Genomic DNA, 19,236 nt, shown 5'->3' with positions numbered 1-19,236 from the left:
CATGAGGTTTAAGCAAAGAAGCTGTCTCCATAACATTAAGGCAGAAGTGCTGGTGTAGAAGCTGCAGCAAGTTATTCTGAAGATCCAGCTGCGATAGTAAATGAAGGTGGCTACTCTAAACAGTAGATTCCAATGCAGGCAAAACAACCTTCTATTGGAAGAGCATGCCATCTAAGACTTTCATAGCCAAAGAGAAGTCAATGCCTGGCTTTGAAGTTTCAAAGGACAGGCTGACTCTCTTGTTAGGGGCTAATGCAGCTGGTGACTTGAAGTTGAAGCCAGTGCTGATTTACCATTCCCCACATCCCAGGGTCCTGAAGAGTTACGCTAAATCTACTCTGCCTGTTCTCAATAAATGGAGCAACAAAGTCTCAAAGAGAGTTCATCTGTTGACAACATGGTTAACTGAATACTTTAAGCCCACTGTTGAGACATACTGCTTAGAAAAAAAGATTCCTCACAAAATATTACTACTCACTGACAATGCACCTGGTCAGCCAAGAGCTCTGATAGAGATGTACGATGAGATTCATGTTGTTTTCATGCCTGCTAACACAACATCCACTCTGCAGCCTGTAGATAAAGGAGTCATTTTGACTCTCAAATTTTATTATTTACGAAATACATCCCATAAGGCTATAGCTGACATAGATAGTGGATCTGATGGATCTGGGCAAAGTCAATTGACAACTCTATGGAAAGGAGTCACCATTCTAGATGCCATGTGAAGCATATTAGTGATTCATGGGAAGAGGTCCCAATAACAACATTAAGAGGAGTTTGGAAGAAGTTGATACCAACCCTCATGGATGATTTTGGAGAAAATAACTGCAAATGTGGTGGAAATAGCTTTGCAACCACCTAGAGGGGTGGGGTAAGGAGAGTGGGAGGGAGATCCAAGAGGGAGGGGATATGGGGATATACATACACATAGAGCTGATTCACTTTGTTATACAGCAGAAACTAACACTACACTGTAAAGCAATTATAGTCCAATAAAGATGTTAAAAAAAAAGTGGAGCCTGAACATGTGACTGAGTTGCTGCAATCTCATGATAAAACTTGAACAGGTGAGGGGGTGCTTCTTATGGATGAGCACAGAAAGTGGTTTCTTGACATGGAATCTACTTCTGGTGAAGATACTACAAATATTTTTGAAATGAAAATAAAGGATTTAGAGTATTATGTATGTAACTTTGATAGAGTAGGGGCAGGGTTTGAGAGGACTGCTGCCATTTTGAAAGTTCTGTGAGTAAAATGCTATGAAAGGGCGTTGAAAGTGACAAAGATATCGTTAGTGAGAGGAAGGGTCAACTAATGTGGCAACTTCACTGTTGTCTTATTTTAAGAAACTGCCACAGCAACCCCAGCCTTCAGCAGCCACCGCCCTGATCATCAGTCAGCAGCCATCAGCACTGGCGCAAGACCCTCCACCAGCAAAAAGATTATGACTCACTAAAGGATCAGGTGATGGTTAGTATTTTAAAATTAAGGTATGTACATTGTCTTTTAGATATAATGCTATTGTACACTTCATAGACTACAGTAAAAAGTGTAAACGTAATTTTTATATGTACTGGGAAACTAAAAGAATTATGTCCCTCACTTTATTGTGGTATTCGCTTTATTGCATTGATCTGGATCTGAACCTGCGATATCTCCAAGGTATGCCTGTGTATAAACAAATATTCCCTAGGCATGGTGAGCAGTCAGCTTATTTGAACTGTCAACATAGTCATGGCTTCTCACCCAATTAGCAGTCCCTTATAGAAGGGGAGTCTGGTATCTTTGAGGAAGTACTCTGCAATAAGATTATAGTATTGTGGTAGGCAGAATAATGAACCCCCAAAGATGTCTTTGTCCTAATCCAGGAAAACTGTCACTATGTTAGAGTATATGGACTATGTTAGCTTATATGGCAAAATAGAATTAAGATTGATATGGAATTAAGATTTCCAGTCAATCAGCTGACATTTAAAAAGGGTGATTTTTCTGCCTTATCCAGATTAATTCAATGTAACTAAAAGAGTCCTTAAATTGGAAGGGGAGGCTAAAAAGAGATCAGAGAGTCAAAGGGAAATGTTACAAGGAAGAATGGCCAGAGAGATGAAACGTTGCTGCCTTTGAAGATGGAGGAAGGGAGCCAGGAATGTGGGCAACCTCTAGAGCTGGAAAATGCAAGGAAATATTTTCTCTTAAAGGTGCTGTAAGGCCAACTGGCCCGAGGCAGGGGAACGCAATCAGACTCACAAGTTGCATCAGACCGAAACTCTCCGGACCACCCAGTTCCAGAAACTGACCTGGAGACTTTCCGGACCACCCACTTCCAGGAACTGACCTGGGGACTTTCCACCCGGCCCAGCCTTCCCGCCTTTCGAGGGGCATCCCAAGACTGATGCAACCGGCACCAGATATTGCCACGATACCCGAAAAGACCACCAAATAAGGAATACCCTGCGCCCTCCCAGATTCACCACACCCCTTTCCCTTCTTCCCCTATAAAATCTTGGCCAAGCCTCGCCCGGGTGCGACTTCTCTGGCCCCTTTCTCTCGGACCAGTGAACCTCGCCCGGGAGCGCTCCCTAATAAAGCTCACTTGAAGCTTTCCTCTGTTTCGCGGTGCCGTTTGTTAAGATCCGACCTTACATTTGGTGCCGAAACCCGGGAGGGGTATCAAGCCCCGCGGGTTACCGCGCGGGCCGCTCCTCCCCTCCCCCAGGAGACAACCAGGGAACCTCTACTCATCCACCCGATCCGGCAGAAAACGGGGTAAGTCCCCCTCCCTTGTTCCCTCCGACCCCCAGAGTCCCGGCCCACCGGACTCCCTGTCCCTAATCGCGGCCGCGTCAGGGACTCCTCCGTTCTCTCTCCGGGCCTCGGGCAACTGTGGAGACGTCCCAATCGCCTGACCACCCTCTGACCTGCCGTGAATTGGAGACTGAGACCAGGGACGCCTCTCTCCCTCTCCAATCACTCAGGGACAGACTGGGGGTCATGGGAACCTCACAATCGAAACCAGATCCTAAGACGCCCCTGGGGTGTCTCCTAGCCAATTTTACAGCCCTCAGTTTCTCCCAAGATCTCCGTCGCCGACGGCTTATCCTCAAGACAATCAATCCAAATGGCCTCCTGAAGGGACTTTCGATTTTAACATCCTCCGTGATCTAGATAATTACTGCCGCAGGACGGGCAAATGGTCTGAGGTCCCCTATGTCCAGGTTTTTTGGTATTTGCGCTCTCGCCCCTCCCTTTGCATCAATTGTTCTACCTCTCAAATCCTCCTTGCCAAACAAACATCTCTTCCTTCCAAAACCTCAATCCCCTTGGAGGATGATTCCTCCCCACTAACCGACCCACCCGAATCTCTCGCCTCTCCCCCCTCCAGAGCTCCTCTCCAACCTCCACCCTACCCTGAAGCGGTCCCTCCTCCTCCCGAACCCTGCTCCGCCTCCCTCAACGGTTTCTCCTCCCACGCCCCTTGCTTCGCCAATTAGTGCACATACACGCTCTCACGACTCCCAAGATCCAAATCTCCTCTGCCCTCTGAGGGAGGTAGCAGGAGCGGAAGGACTGGTCAGAGTCCCTGTCCCTTTCTCTCCCCAGGACCTCTCTCAAATTGAAAAACGATTAGGCTCCTTCTCTGCCGACTCCTCCCACTACATCAAAGAATTTCGCTACCTATCTCAAGCTTACGATCTAACCTGGCACGATATCTTTGTGGTTCTGTCCTCTACCTTAACCCCTGACGAAAGGGAAAGAATTCAAACGGCTGCCCGAAACCATGCAGATCAGGTTCACCTTACCAACAACTCCATGCCTGTCGGAGCGACTGCCGTACCTGGCACCTATCCAGGCTGTACTTATCAGGATGGCCAAGATGGCCACCGTAAATGCGACCTCATGATCCAATGCCTCCTGGCTGGCATGCAGGCTGCCGCTCATAAGGTAGTCAATTTTGAAAAACTAAAGGAGAGAACCCAAGAACCTAACGAAAATCCAGCTATCTTTCTCAATCGCCTTACAGAGGCTTTAACTCTCTACACCCAGCTGGATCCTGACACCCCGGCAGGGGCAGCGGTCCTGGCCACCCATTTTATCACCCAATCAGCCACGGACGTCCGAAAGAAATTAAAACGGGCAGAAGACGGCCCTCAAACCCCTATTTGAGGTCTGGTAAAGATGGCCTTTAAACTCTACAATGGCCGTGAGGATTTGGCAGAATCCAGCCGACAGGCTCGGGTGCACCAGAAGGTGGCCCTCCAAACCCAAGCTCTTGTAGCCACCCTAAGGCCGGCCATCTCCCATGGATCACAGCATCCACGGGGTCCACAAAAGGCAACCCCGCCGGGGGCCTGCTTCAAATGCGGAAAAGAAGGCCACTGGGCTCGCCAATGTCCCAATCCCCGACCTCCTTCTAAGCCCTGTCCCAGCTGCGGGCTAACGGGCCACTGGAAGAGTGACTGCCCTACGACTGGCCCTCCCTCAGCGTCTCCACGCAGGGGGCAGGCCGACCCAACGGCATTACCACTCGAACTGCTGGGATTGGCTGACGACTGACGGTGCCCGGACTCGAAGACCCCCATCACCGTCACCGAGCCCAGGGTTAACACTACAGGTAGCAGGTAAGTCCATCTCATTTCTGGTGGACATGGGGGCTACCTATTCGGTCCTGCCTACTTATTCCAGGCCAGTTTCTCCTTCCCAGATCTCGGTCATGGGTATTGATGGCAAACCATCCTTCCCACTCCAGACCGGTCCACTCCCATGTCATATCGAAGGACTCCCTTTTACTCATTCCTTCTTAGTCATACCATGCTGCCCAGTTCCCTTGCTAGGCCGAGATGTCCTTTTCCACTTAGGGGCCTCCCTCCAGCTGGTTAGACTTGACCCTAAGGTCCCCTCCTCCCAACTCCTGCTTCCTCTTCTCGGCCTGTCTCTAGAACCCTCCCCCTCCTATCCCCCTCTTCCAATCACACCGAACCCAATCAATGCCCAAGTCTGGGATACTTCTAAGCCCATAATAGCAACACACCATTCCCCCGTCCTCATCTGCCTAAAGGACCCCTCCAAATTTCCATCAAGACCCCAATTTCCCATCTCTTAGACTCACCTTAGGGGCCTACAACCTATTATCACCAGACTCCTAAACCAGGGACTCCTTATCCCCACTGGCTCTCCCTGCAACACCCCCATCCTGCCTGTCCGCAAGTCCTCTGGGGATTATCACCTGGTCCAGGACCTCCGACTAATCAATGAGGCCATAATTCCTCTCCACCCAGTAGAACCAAACCCATACACCTTGCTCTCCCATATCCCCCCATCCACAGCCCACTTTACGGTTCTGGATCTCAAAGATGCCTTTTTCACTATCCCCCACATCCCGACTCCTATTTCCTCTTCACCTTTACCTGGACGGATCCGGATACTCATACTTCCAGTCAGCTCACCTGGACAGTTCTTCCCCAGGGCTTCCACGACAGTCCTCACCTCTTCGGTCAGGCGCTGGCACGGGACCTCACTTCCTGCTCCCTTACCCCCAGCACACTCCTTCAATATGTAGATGACCTCCTCCTTTGTAGCCCATCTCTCAGCCTCTCAAGACAACACACTGCAGATCTCCTCAATTACCTTGGCTCTCATGGTTATCGGGTCTCCCCAGCCAAGGCTCAGTTATCTGTATCTTCTGTAACCTACCTGGGGCTCCACCTTACCCCTACCACAAAAGGTCTAACAGCCGATCGCACCTGGATTATCCATGAACTCCAGCCTTCGGAAACAGCGGAACAAATTCTCTTTCTGGGCCTCGTAGGATTTTTCCGACACTGGATCCCTAACTTTGCTCTCCTCACTAAACCCTTATATCTAGCTGCTAAAGAAACCCCTCAAGGACCCCTCACCTCTTCTTCCGCCATTCGACAGGCCTTTCTCACCCTCCGTAACGCTGTGATATCTTCTCCTTCCCTTTCTCTGCTCAACCCAAATGACCTTTTCACCTTCTTGTGGATGAACGGGCCGGAATAGCCACTGGACTCCTTGCCCAGCCTGTAGGGGCTTCCTACCGCCCCGTGGCTTACCTCTCCAACCAGCTAGACCCAACCATTCGGGGATGGCAACCATGCCTTCGGGCCCTAGCAGTGGCAGCCGAACTGACCAGACACTCAAACTGACTCTGGCCCACCCACTAAGCGTGTTTTCCTCCCACCGGCTGGTCGACCTCCTAGGCCACAAGTCTCTCTCCCTCCTGGGCCCCTCCCGCATCCAGGAGTTCCACCTAATGTTCAGTGAAAAGCCTGCTATCTCCCTCGACTCCCCCCCCCCCCCCCCCGCCTAAACCCGGCCTCCCTCTTGCCTATCTCTGATACCGGGACCTCCCCTTCCCACTCCTGCCCCCAAGTCGTAGAGGCCCTCAGCCCACCTAGGGAGGGACGCTTTGATACTCCACTGTTAAACCCGGACCGCACCCTCTTCGTAGATGGCAGCTCAATACTCGGCCCCGACGGACGCTGCCGGGCGGCCTATGCGGTAGTAACCATCTCAACCATTATCGAGGCCAACCGCCTCCCAGAAGGGACAACCTCTCAAAGGGCTGAACTGATAGCACTCACACGGGCCCTCGACCTCTCTAAGGGCCAAAGGGCCATCTTTCTCCCTATGGTCGCAGGCATTTCCCTAGCCTCCTCTCTCGTTGCTGCGGGCATTGGGGAAGGAGCCCTAACACACAGTGTCTCACCATCCCGTGACCTAGAACAGAAACTCCAGCTAGCCATCGAGGCTTCTGCCACCTCCATCACCTCCCTCCAGCGCCAGATCACCTCAGTAGCCCGAGATGCCCTCCAAAATCGACGCGCCCTGGACCTTCTGACAGCTGACAAAGGAGGTGCCTGCCTCTTCCTACAGGAAGAGCGCTGCTACTACATCAGCGAGACAGCGGTCGTTGAGGACAATGTAGATGCTCTCTGGCACTTAAACGAAGAACTCCAACGCAGGCGGCGACAGTCCACCTCCCCCATCCCCGACTGGTGGCAGTCCACCCTCTACACCTGGCTAACACCAATCCTAGGCCCCTTAATTCTCATCTGTATCTTGCTCATGTTTGCTCCCTGTTTTCTTAGGTTCCTTCGCAGGCGCATGGAGGAAGCCTCTCGGGTGGCCACAAACCAAATGCTCCTCGGCCCTTACACCTTGCTTCCTACAGAATCATCCACTGGTCTCCCCTAAGCCTCGGACCTCTGGTCGCCCGACTCCCCTTTCAACGCCTCCATTCAGCAATAAGTAGCCAGAGATCAGAACGCCGCCCCATTACACCAAAGATGTAGGGATGTAAGGCCAACTGGCCCGAGGCAGGGGAACGCAATCAGATTCACAGGTTGCATCAAACCAAAACTCTCCGGACCACCCAGTTCCAGAAACTGACCTGGAGACTGTCTGGACCACCCAGTTCCAGGAACTGACCTGGGGACTTTCCACCCGGCCCAGCCTTCCCGCCTTTCGAGGGGCATCCCAAGACTGATGCAACCGGCACCAGATATTGCCACGATACCCGAAAAGACCACCAAATAAGGAATACCCTGCGCCCTCCCAGATTCACCACACCCCTTTCCCTTCTTCCCCTATAAAATCTTGGCCAAGCCTCGCCCGGGTGCGACTTCTCTGGCCCCTTTCTCTCGGACCAGTGAACCTCACCCGGGAGCGCTCCCTAATAAAGCTCACTTGAAGCTTTCCTATGTTTTGCGGTGCCGTTTGTTAAGATCCGACCTTACAGGTGCCAGAAAGGAACATAGCCTTACCTTGATTTCAGCCTAGTGGGAACTGTATCAGACTTCTAACCTATGGAAATACAAGATGATAAATTTGTGTTGTTTTAATGCCACTGAATTTTTGGTAATTTGTTACATCAACGAGAGAATACTAATACAAATATATACTGCAAATATTTCTGCAAGATGTTTCCAAGGGTCTGTGAAGCTATTTACATAGAATGACTATGAACTTGGAAGGAGTAGCAATCAGACTTTAGGGACACTGGCTCTGAATTAATGCAAATGTGGAGGAATAAAATAGTACTGTGGTCCATGTGGAAGTTAGGTCAATAATAAATGGACCTTCAGCCTGAGTCCATCTTGTGTTCGTCCTAGTTAATCAAGTAAAACATCCTGTGGTGTTCCCACATGTTAATTTTATATTTGCAGTTGAAATAGCTATACTCAGCAAATGGAAAAAAATCCATAAGTTGGTTTTCTGACTCATGGAATGAGGGCTAATATGGTAGAAAGACCAAGTGGACATCCCTAAATTTATTCCTTCTTACCAAAATACTAAACCAAGTGCAGTACCACATTTCTGAGTGAATTATAGAGATTACTTGAACCATCAGCAACTTGAAAGATGCAGGGGTGATGATTCACAGCCTATCCTTGTTTAAATTGCCTGTTTGGCCAATGCAAAAGCTGGATGGGTCTATGACTGGGTTATTGTTAATGTCATCAAAGAGTGATTCTCACTGCAGCTTTCCTCCAGATGTGTATCTTTACCGGAGCAAATCAACACAGCCAGTGACATGTGGCATGCAGCTATTAATGTGGCAAATAAACTTTTCTCCATTGGCAAGGCATATCTGAAGCAATTGGATTTTACCTGGCAGGGACATCAATACACCTTTATTGTCTTACCTCAGGGCCTGTCCACAGGGACTTGAACTAATATCCCAAAGAATATCATGTTGGTCCACAACACTGATGACATTATGATTGCACCTGTGAATAGGAAGTACCAGACACTAGCTGTCAAGATGTTTTATGTCAGAGGGTGGAAGATAAACTCCCTGAAAATTTAGTCTCTAGTATATCAGTGAAATTTCTAGAGATTCAGTGGTCCATGTTACCTATGGGTATCTAAAGAAAAAGCAGGTTGCCGCACCCTGTAATTTCTACCAGTTGTTGAAAAGTGCAACCTATGATGGACCTCTATACTTAGAAAGCAACATAAACCACATGTGGGTGTGGTGCTCTTACATTTTACTTAACACATAAGTCAGCTAGTTGTGAGTGGGACCCAGAGCACGATACTACTCTGCAGCAGATTCAAGCTGTGGTGCAATTAATTTTTCCACTTAAGCCTTGTAACACAGTAGAAGCAACAGTAGTCAAAGTATCTCTGGCAAATTAAGATGCTCTAATGGAGGCCCTAGTTGGCCCCAAGAGGAGAATCAGTATAAACATCAAAATTTTCAGATAAAAACGACTTTCTTGTGTGGATAACTATTCTCGTTGGAGAAGCAATTATTTTATTTTTACTCAACTCTGGTAGAGACTGAAAGCCTGACTAAAGGAAACAAAGTGACTATTATAAATCGGATTTTTGGGCTTCCCTGGTGGCGCAGTGGTTGAGAGTCCGCCTGACGATGCAAGGGACACGGGTTCGTGCCCTGGTCCAGGAAGATCCCACATGCTGCAGAGTGGCTGGGCCCGTGAGCCATGGCCACTGAGCCTGCACATCTGGAGCCTGTGCTCCGCAACGGGAGAGGCCACAACAGTGAGAGGCACATGTACCGCAAAAAAAAAAAAAAATTTATATATATATAAAAATTGGCTTTTTTATAACAAAGTAGGTACAGTATTAGTTGACACAACAAGCCATGAGTTTAAGAAGATGCAGTATCAGTATCTTTAAGTGGAAAGGACATATACAATATCATGTCTTAACAGATCAGAAAACACAAGTATGTTGCTTGAGCAGATAGATCAGTTTCTCCTGATCCCTACTTCTGTGTGTTGCCCACCCTTCCTCAGCCTCCAGTTATGGAATCATGTGAGGTTCCCTATAATCAGGTGACAGAGAAAGAAAAAATCAGCCTTGTTTTTACAGGTGGATTTGCATTATATGTGGGCAGTGGAACTAATGAGATACTACTGTATTACAGCCCATCTCATGGGTGACTCTGAAGAAAAGTGAAGAAAAATCCTTTCACTTTTTCATCTGCCTGTTGGTCATCTGTAAGTCTTCTTTGGAGAAGTGCCTATTTAGATCTTCTACCCATTTTCTGATTGGGTTGGGGTGTTTTTTGATACGGAGCAGTATGGACCGTTTGTATGTTCTGGAGATTAATCCCTTGTTGGTTGCATCATCTGTAAATATTTTCTCCCATTCTGTACATTGTCTTTTCATTTTGTTTATGGTTTCCTTTGCTGTGCAAAAGATTTTAAGTTTAATTAGGTCCCCTTTTTTTATCTTTGCTCTTATTTCCATTATTCTAGAAGACGGATCCAAAAAGATATTGCTATAATTTATGTCAAAGGGTGTTCTGCCTATGTTTTCCTCTAGGAGTTTTATAGTATCTGGTCTTACATTTAGGTCTTTAATACATTTTGAGTTTGTTTTTGTGCATGGTGTGACAGTTGTTCTAATTTCATTCTTTTACATGTAGCTGTCCAGTTTTCCCAGCACCACTTATTGAAGAGACTGTCTTTCATCCATTGTATATTCTCTTACCTCCTTTGTTGTAGATTAATTGACCATAGATGTGTGGGTTTATTTCTGGGCTTTCTATCCTGTTCCATCGATCTATATTTCTGTTTTTGTGACAGTACCATACTGTTTTGATGACTGTAGCTTTATAGTATAGTCTGAAGTCAGGGATCCTGATTCCTCAGCTCTGCTTTTCTTTCTCAAGATTGCTTTGGCTATTTAGGGTCTTTCATTGTTCCATAAAATATTTTAAATTATGTGTTCTAGTTCTGTGGAAAATGCCATTCATAATTTGATAGGGATTACACTGAATCTGTAGATTGCCTTGGGTAGTATAGTCATTTTAGGGAAATGCAAATCAAAACTACAATGAGGTATCACTTCACACCGGTCAGAATGGCCATCATCAAAAAGTCTACAAATAATAAGTGCTGGAGAGGATGTGAAGAAAAAGGAAGACTCCTACACTGTTGGTGGGAATGTAAATTGATACAGCCACTATAGCGAACAGTATGGAGGTTCCCTGAAAACCTGAAAATAGAGCTATCATATGATCCTGCAATCTCACTCCTAGACATATATCTGGGGAAAACCATAATTCAAAAAGATACACGTACCCCAATGTTCACTGAAATGCTATTTACAATAGCGAAGACATGGAAGCAACCTAAATGTCCATCAACAGATGAATGGATAAAGAAGATGTGAGATATATTTACAATGGAGTATTATTCAGCCATAAAAAAGAATGAAATAATGCCATTTGCAGCAACATGGTTGGACCTGGAGATTATCATACTAAGTGAAGTAAGCCAAACATAGAAAGACAAACATCATATGGTATCACTTATATGTGGAACCTTAAAAAATGATACAAATGAACTTATTTACAAAAGAGAAAGCGATTCAGAGCTCTTTACTGAGCTCTGCCCACCAGAGCATCACCCAGCTCTACCCAACACCAGTCCCTCCCATCAGGAAACTTGCACAAGCCTCTTAGAGAGCCTCATCCACCAGAGGGCAGACAGCAGAAGCAAGAAGAACTAGAATCCTGCAGCCTGTGGAACAAAAACCACATTCACAGAAAGATAGACAAGAAGAAAACGCAGAGGACTATGTGCCAGATGAAGGAACAAGATACAACTCCAGGAAACCAACTAAATGAAGTGGAGATAGGCAACCTTCCAGAAAAAGAATTCAGAATAATGATAGTGAAGATAAGCCAGGACCTAGGAAAAAGAATGGAGGCAAAGATCAAGAAGATGCAAGAAATGTTTAACAAAGACTTAGAAGAATTAAAGAACAAACAAACAGAGATGAACAATACAATAACTGAAATGAAAACTACACTAGAAGGAAACAATAGCAGAAGAACTGAGACAGAAGAACGGATAACTGACCTGGAAGACAGAATGGTGGAATTCACTGCTGCAGAACAGAATAAAGAGAAAAGAATGAAAAGAAATGAAGACATCCTAAGAGACCTCTGGGACAACATTAAACACAACACATTCACATTATAGGGGTCCCAGAAGGAGAAGAGACAGAGAAAGGACCAGAGAAAATATCTGAAGAGATTATAATCGAAAATTTCCATAACATGGGAAAGGAAATAGCCACCGAAGTCCAGGAAGCGCAGAGAGTCCCATACAGGACAAACCCAAGGAGAAACACGCCGAGATACATAGTAATCAAATTGGCAAAAAATAAGACAAAGAAAAATTATTGAAAGCAGCAAGGGAAAAATGACAACATACAAGGGAACTCCCATAAGGTTAACAGCTGATTTCTCAGCAGAAACTCTACAAGCCAGAAGGGAGTGGCATGATATACTTAAAGTGATGAAAGGGAAGAAACTACAACCAAGATTGCTCTACCCAGCAAGGATCTCATTCAGATTCGATGGAGAAATCAAAAGCTTTACAGACAAGCAAAAGCTAAGAGAATTCAGCACCACCTAAACTACAACAAATGCTAAAGGAAATTCTCTAAGTGAGAAACACAAGAGAAGAAAAGGACCTACAAAAACAAAACCAAAACAATTAAGAAAATGGTCATAGGAGCATACATACCAATAATTACCTTAAACATGAATGGATTAAATGCTCCAACCAAAAGACACAGGCTCACAGAATGGATATAAAAACAAGACTCATATATATGATGTCTACAAGAGACCCACTTCAGACCTAGGGACACATAGAGACTGAAAGTGAGGGGATGAGAAACTTATTCCATGCAAATGGAAATCAAAAGAAAGCCGCAGTAGCAATACTCATATCAGATAAAATAGACTTTAAAGAATGTTACAAGAGACAAGGAAGCACACTACATAATGATCAAGGGATCAATCCAAGAAGAAGATACAAAAATTATAAATATATATGCATCTAACATAGGAAAAAATACATAAGGCAACTGCTAACAGCTATAGAAGAAGAAACAGTAACACAACAATAGTGGGGGACTTTAATCCTCACTTACACCAATTGACAGATTATCCAAACAGAAAATTGATTAGGAAACACAAGCTTTAAATGAAACAATAGACCAGATAGATTTAATTGATATTTATAGCACATTCCATCCAAAAACAGAAGATTAAACTTTCTTCTCAAGTGCACATGGAACATTCTCCAGGATAGATCACATCTTGGGTCACAAATCAAGCCTCAGTAAATTTAAGAAAATTGAAATCATATCAAGCATCCTTTCTGATCACAATGCTATGAGATTAGAAATGAATTACAGGGGGAAAAATGTAAAAAACACGAACACATATGTTACTAAATAACCAAGAGATCACTGAAGAAATTAAAGAGGAAATCAAAAAATACCTAGAGACAAATGACAATGAAAACACGACAGTCCAAAACCTATGGGATGCAGCAAAAGCAGTTCTAAGAGGGAAGTTTATAGCTATACAAGCCTACCTCAGGAAGCAAGAAAAACCTCAAATAAACAATCTAACCTTACATCTAAAGGAACTAGGGAAGGAAGAACAAACAAAACCCAAAGTTAGCCGAAGGAAAGAAATCATAAAGATCAGAGCAGAAATAAATTAAATACAAACAAAGAAAACAATAGCAAAGATCAATAAAACTAAAAGCTGGTTATTTGAGAAGATATAACTGATAAACCATTAACCAGACTCACCAAGAAAAAGAGGGAGAGGACTCAAATCAATAAATTTAGAAATGAAAAAGAAGAAGTTGCAACAGACACCGCAGAAATACAAAGCATACTAACAGATTTCTACAAGCAAATCTATGCCAATAAAATGGACAACCTGGAAGAAATGGACAAATTCTTAGAAAGGTATAACCTTCCAAGACTGACCCAGGAAGAAATAGAATATATGAACAGACCAATCACAAGTAATGAAATTGAAACTGTGATTAAAAATCTTCCAACAAACAAAAGTCCAGGACCAGATGGCTTCACATATGAATTCCATCAAACATTTAGAGAAGAGCTAACACCCATCCTTCTCAAACTCTTCCAAAAAATTGCAGAGGAAGGAACATTCCAAAACCCATTCTATGAGGCCACCATCTCCCTGATACCAAAACCAGACAAAGATACTACAAAGAAGAAAATTACAGACCAATATCACTGAGGAATATAGATGCAAAAATCCTCAACAAAATACTAGCAAACAGAATCCAACAACATATTAAAAGGATCATACACCATGATTAAGTGGGATTTATCCCAGAGATTCATGGATTCTTCAATAAATGCAAATCAATCAATGTGATACACCATATTAACAAATTGAAGAATAAAAATCATATGATCATCTCAGTAGATACAGAAAAGGATTTTGACAAAATTCAACACTGATTTATGATAAAAACACTCCAGAAAGTGGGCATAGAGGGAACCTACCTCACCATAATAAAGGCCATATACGACAAACCCACAGCAAACATCATTCTCAATGGTGAAAAACTGAAAGCATTTCCTCTAAGATCAGGAACAAGACAAGGATGTCCACTCTCAACTCTATTATTCAATATAGTTTTGGAAGTCCTAGCCACGGCAATCACAGAAGAAAAAGAAATACAAGGAATACAAATTGGAAAAGAATATGTAAAACTGTCACTTTACAGATGACATGATACTATACATAGAGAATCCTAAAGATGCTACTGGAAAACTACTAGAGTTAATGAATTTGGTAAAGTTGCAAGATAAAAAATTAATGCACAGAATTCTCTTGCATTCCTATATACTAATGATAAAAAATCTGAAAGAGAAATTAAGGAAACACTTCCATTTACCATTGCAACAAAAAGAATAAAATACCTAGGAATAAACCTACCTAGGGAGACAAAAGACCTGTAAGCAGACAACTATGACACTGATGAAACTAATTAAAGATGATACCAACAGACAGAGAGATATACAATGTTCTTAGGTTGGAAGAATCAATATTGTGAAAATGACTATACAAAATCTACAAAAATACAAAAATCTACAGATTCAATACAATCCCTATCAAATTACCTATGGCATTTTTTACAGAACTAGAACAAAAAATCTTAAAGTTTCTATGGAGACACAGAAGACCCTGAATAGTCAAAGCAGTCTTGAGAGAAAAAAGTGGAGCTGGAGGAATCAGACTCCCTGACTTCAGACTATACTACAAAGCTACAGTCATCAAGACAATATGGTACTGGCACAAAAACAGAAATATAGATCAATGGAACAAGATAGAAAGCCCAGAGACAAACCCATGCGCCTATAGTCAACTAATCTATGACAAAGGAGGCAAGGATATACAATGGAGAAAAGATAGTCTCTTCGATAAGTGGTGCTGGGAAAACTGGACAGCTCCATGTAAAAGAATGAAATTAGAACCCTCCCTAACACCATACACAAAAATAAACTCAAAATGGATTAGAGACCTAAATGTGAACCCAGACACTATAAAACTCCTAGAGGAAAACATAGGAAAAACACTCTTTGACATAAATCACAGCAAGATCTCTTTTGATCCACCTCCTAGAGTAATGGAAATAAAAACAAAAATAAACAAATGGGACCTAATGAAACTTAGAAGCTTTTGCACAGCAAAGGAAACCATAAAAAAAAAAAAAAAGAGAACCCTCAGAATGGGAGAAAATATTTGCAAACAAATCAATGGACAAAGGATTGATCTTCAAAATATATTAACAGTTCATGCAGCTCAATATTAAAAAAACAACGCAATCCAAAAATGGGCAGAGGACCTAAATAGACATTTCTCCAAAGAAGACATACAAATGGCCAAGAAGCACATGAAAAGCTGCTCAACATCACTAATTATTAGAGAAATGCAAGTCAAAACTACAATGAGGTATCACCTCATACCAGGTAGAATGGGCATCATCAGGAAATCTACAAACAACAAGTGCTGGAGAGGGTGTGGAGAAAAGGGAACCTTCTTGCACTGTTGGTGGGAATGTAAGTTGATACAGCCACTATGGAGAACAGTGTGGAGGTTCCTTAAAAAACTAAAAATAGAACTAGCATACGATCCAGCAATCCTACTACTGGGCATATACGCAGAGAAAACCCTAATTCAAAAAGGCACATGCACCCCCGTGTTCATTGCAACACTATTTACAATAGTCAGGTCATGGAAGCAACCTAAATGCCCATCGACAGACAACTCGATAAAGATGTGGTACATATATACAATGGCATATTACTCAGCCATAAAAAGGAACGAAATTGGGTCATTTGTAGAGATGTGAATGGACCTAGAGACTGTCATACAGAGTGACGTAAGTCAGAAAGAGAAAAACAAATATCATATATTAACGCGTATATGTGAACCTAGAAACTTGGTACAGATGAACTGGTTTACAGGGCAGAAATTGAGACACAGATGCAGAGAACAAACGTATGGACACCAAGGGGGGAAAGCGGCAGGGGGACGGGGGTGGTGTGATCAATTGGGCGATTGTGATTGACATGTGTACACTGATGTGTATAAAATTGTTGACTAATAAGAACCTGCTGTATAAAACAATAAATAAAATAAAATTCATAAATTTTAAAAATTAAAAAAAAAAATAAAACGTCCTACCAGGAAAAAAACAAAAACAAAAACACTTGTGATTCAGTAATGACCACACTGGGGCATTAAGCCTTCCTGTTAAATTTTTTAGGAAAATCAAGTCATCTTAATTTGGGTTTCTCATGATTGTGTTCATTTTTACCTAATAGTTATTTTAAACACTTTTTCTAATAATTAGAATAAGATGTTTAACATACATTGGTAGATTTGTGCTTTGCTTGAGGTTTTCTATTTCCAAATGTATTTTAAATATCAAATATTTTATTTCACTGATATGTTTTTAATTTTGTGAACTCTACTTTTTTAAAAACAAAATATACTCATATTGGTATTTCAGTATTAGGCAAAATAATGACCAAAAAACTGGCATTGGTCTTCCTTGGTGGCTCAGTGGTTAAGAATCTGCCTGCCAATGCAGGGGACACGGGTTTGAGCCCTGGTCTGGGAAGATCCCACATGCCGCGGAGCAACTAAGCCCGTGAGCCACAACTACTGAAGCCCTTGTGCCTAGAGCCCATGATCCGCAACAAGAGAAGCCACCACAATGAGATGCCTGCGCCCAGCAACGAAGAGTAGCCCCCGCTCACCGCAACTAGAGAAAGGCCACACACAGCAACATGGACCCAACACAGACAAAAATAAATAAATTAAATAAATATTTTTTTTAAAAAAAGCATTATAAAGATATGAATATGATCATAAATTTTGAAAACCCAGGTTAACTATTTTAAAATCTGCATATTGTCTACATTTGTTTCTTGAAACTCTCACCAGAAGTATTGCAAATTCATTTATTTTCAAAGCAACATCAAAATAGACCACACATGTAATGGATGAGCTTGGATGGGAGAATTTATATATTGGCTATATGGACTTGAAAATCAAATCAGTGTGCGATGTTAGACACAATCAAAAGTGGGCAACTTGATATATATTCCATGTGGTATGAAACAGAGCAGCTATTTGAAGATGAAGGAAAACGATTCAACTAAGAAATAAACAGTGATGAAATGATCAGCTGAGCAACAAAGGGAAGTTCTTAAGTTCTAGCAACTATTCAAGATCTTAAAGCCTTATGAAACCAGAAAAACAAGCTTCCTTCTAAGACATACAATGTAAGGCATTAATTACTACTACTACTTATTATTATTTCTTACTCTGAAAAGAATAATTTTAATTTTGTGGGTGAAAAAATGATAAAAAAGGATGAAATATAATAAGACAGAACTAGAACATAACTTTTTGCAATCTGCAGCCAAATGTGCTAATATAATTTGAAAAATACAAAGGGTTTCAAGTCAGAGTGAGAACGTATCTAGCTTGGTGTCAGGAGAGGCTTCTTACTGAAAGTAGCATTTTTGGTCAGCCTATGTCTGGTTGATGTTATTAAACCAAAGTGTAACCTGGCACCAATGAAAATTTGAATTCAGAATTATCAGCGAAATCAATAAACAATAAATAAGTGTTGCAATCCTCAATTTTTAAAGCTATGAGTTATTTTAAGAAAAATAAAACTATCAAGTACTCTCAGGTTAGTTGAAATTTCAAAATTAGTCGAATACTATGTCAACAAAAGAAACCAAAGCAAATATGCATTTGCAAATCCCCCTTCCAAGGATTCCAATACACCCCCTTCCAATTTCTGTTTCCTAGTTTCATTCCTTCTCATTTAGAATCACAATATGGTATACGAGTTCACGATAAATAGTCTGTGACTATTATCTACCCACCAAATATTTATTGAGCAGTTACTATTTGTAAGGCAATATGAAATTAAGGAAGGAGTCATACTCAATACATATATATATATGTATATATATACTCACATCTATGAAAAAGAAAGATATAGAGATATGAGTATAATGAGTAGAAGTAAGTATGGAATAGTGAATGAAGATGGTATTTTCAAATGGAGTGTTATGAAGACTTTGAGGATGTAGTGATATTTGAACTGAACCTTGAAGTGTGGATATGATTTGGTGTACAGAACTGGGGAGATGTAGCTGGAAAGACATCTCTGAAAACTTTCTGAGAAAGAACAGAAATGTCAATCACATCCAGGTACCTTAATAGGGAACTCCATGGAGGCAGTTACTGGAACATAAACTGTGGGAAGAATAAGGAGAATTATTTTTGGAAAATAATATTTGAGCCAAATTATAAGGCAAGGGAAGGAAGAGCACAGGATGACAGAGATTGCAAGACAAGGCATGAAGGAATGCCCTGTTCATCCCATTTCTTAGAGCCCAGTTACTAAAAGGACCTCGTTTTGATAGTTTTCTCCCCCAACTCTGCTTTTATCACCAAATGAAGGCCTCCAAACCTTGTAAGCCTCTAGGTTTTGATGGGAAATCATTGCTGTTTCTTTGCCATTTTCTAGTAGAACCGCTGAATTTCAGAGCTGAAAGATGTCTCATCTGTCAATGAGACATCTGTCAATTAGGTGAGTCTCCCACTTTTATATGAGAACACTGAGGCTCGGAGAAATTGAGTACCTCATTCAGAATCACACAGGTAACTATTGTCAACTCTCTAATGAAAATCCGAGTCTCTACCTTGCCAGTTGAGTGTGCTTATGAATCTATGTGTGCCTTGCCTGTAGCCTGCCCCATTCTGCATCCAGAGTTATCAAGGGACCTATGAAGAGGCAAACAGAAACAGTGTTTGGAAGGGTGACGCCAATGGAGAAAGTCATTTTAAAT

The 19,236-nt window shown here is 42.6% G+C and overlaps 1 long non-coding RNA gene across 3 annotated transcripts in view; it reads right to left on the bottom strand.

Moving 5' to 3' along the window:
- LOC141275987 (uncharacterized) overlaps positions 1 to 19,236 on the bottom strand; it is a 219,597-nt gene that overhangs the window by 26,438 nt on the left and 173,923 nt on the right. For all 3 annotated transcript variants that reach the window (XR_012324711.1, XR_012324713.1, XR_012324712.1), the window contains 2 exons: positions 8,670 to 8,753; positions 7,788 to 7,827 (listed from right to left, as the gene is read on the bottom strand). This is a non-coding gene — a long non-coding RNA (uncharacterized lncRNA). The remainder of the gene's footprint in view (positions 1 to 7,787; positions 7,828 to 8,669; positions 8,754 to 19,236) is intronic.

The sequence above is a fragment of the Tursiops truncatus genome, chromosome 12, assembly GCF_011762595.2.
Source record: "Tursiops truncatus isolate mTurTru1 chromosome 12, mTurTru1.mat.Y, whole genome shotgun sequence".
Lineage (NCBI taxonomy): Eukaryota > Metazoa > Chordata > Mammalia > Artiodactyla > Delphinidae > Tursiops > Tursiops truncatus.
The sequence above is the reverse complement of the archived record's forward strand: the minus strand, read 5'-3'. Positions and strand labels throughout refer to the sequence as shown.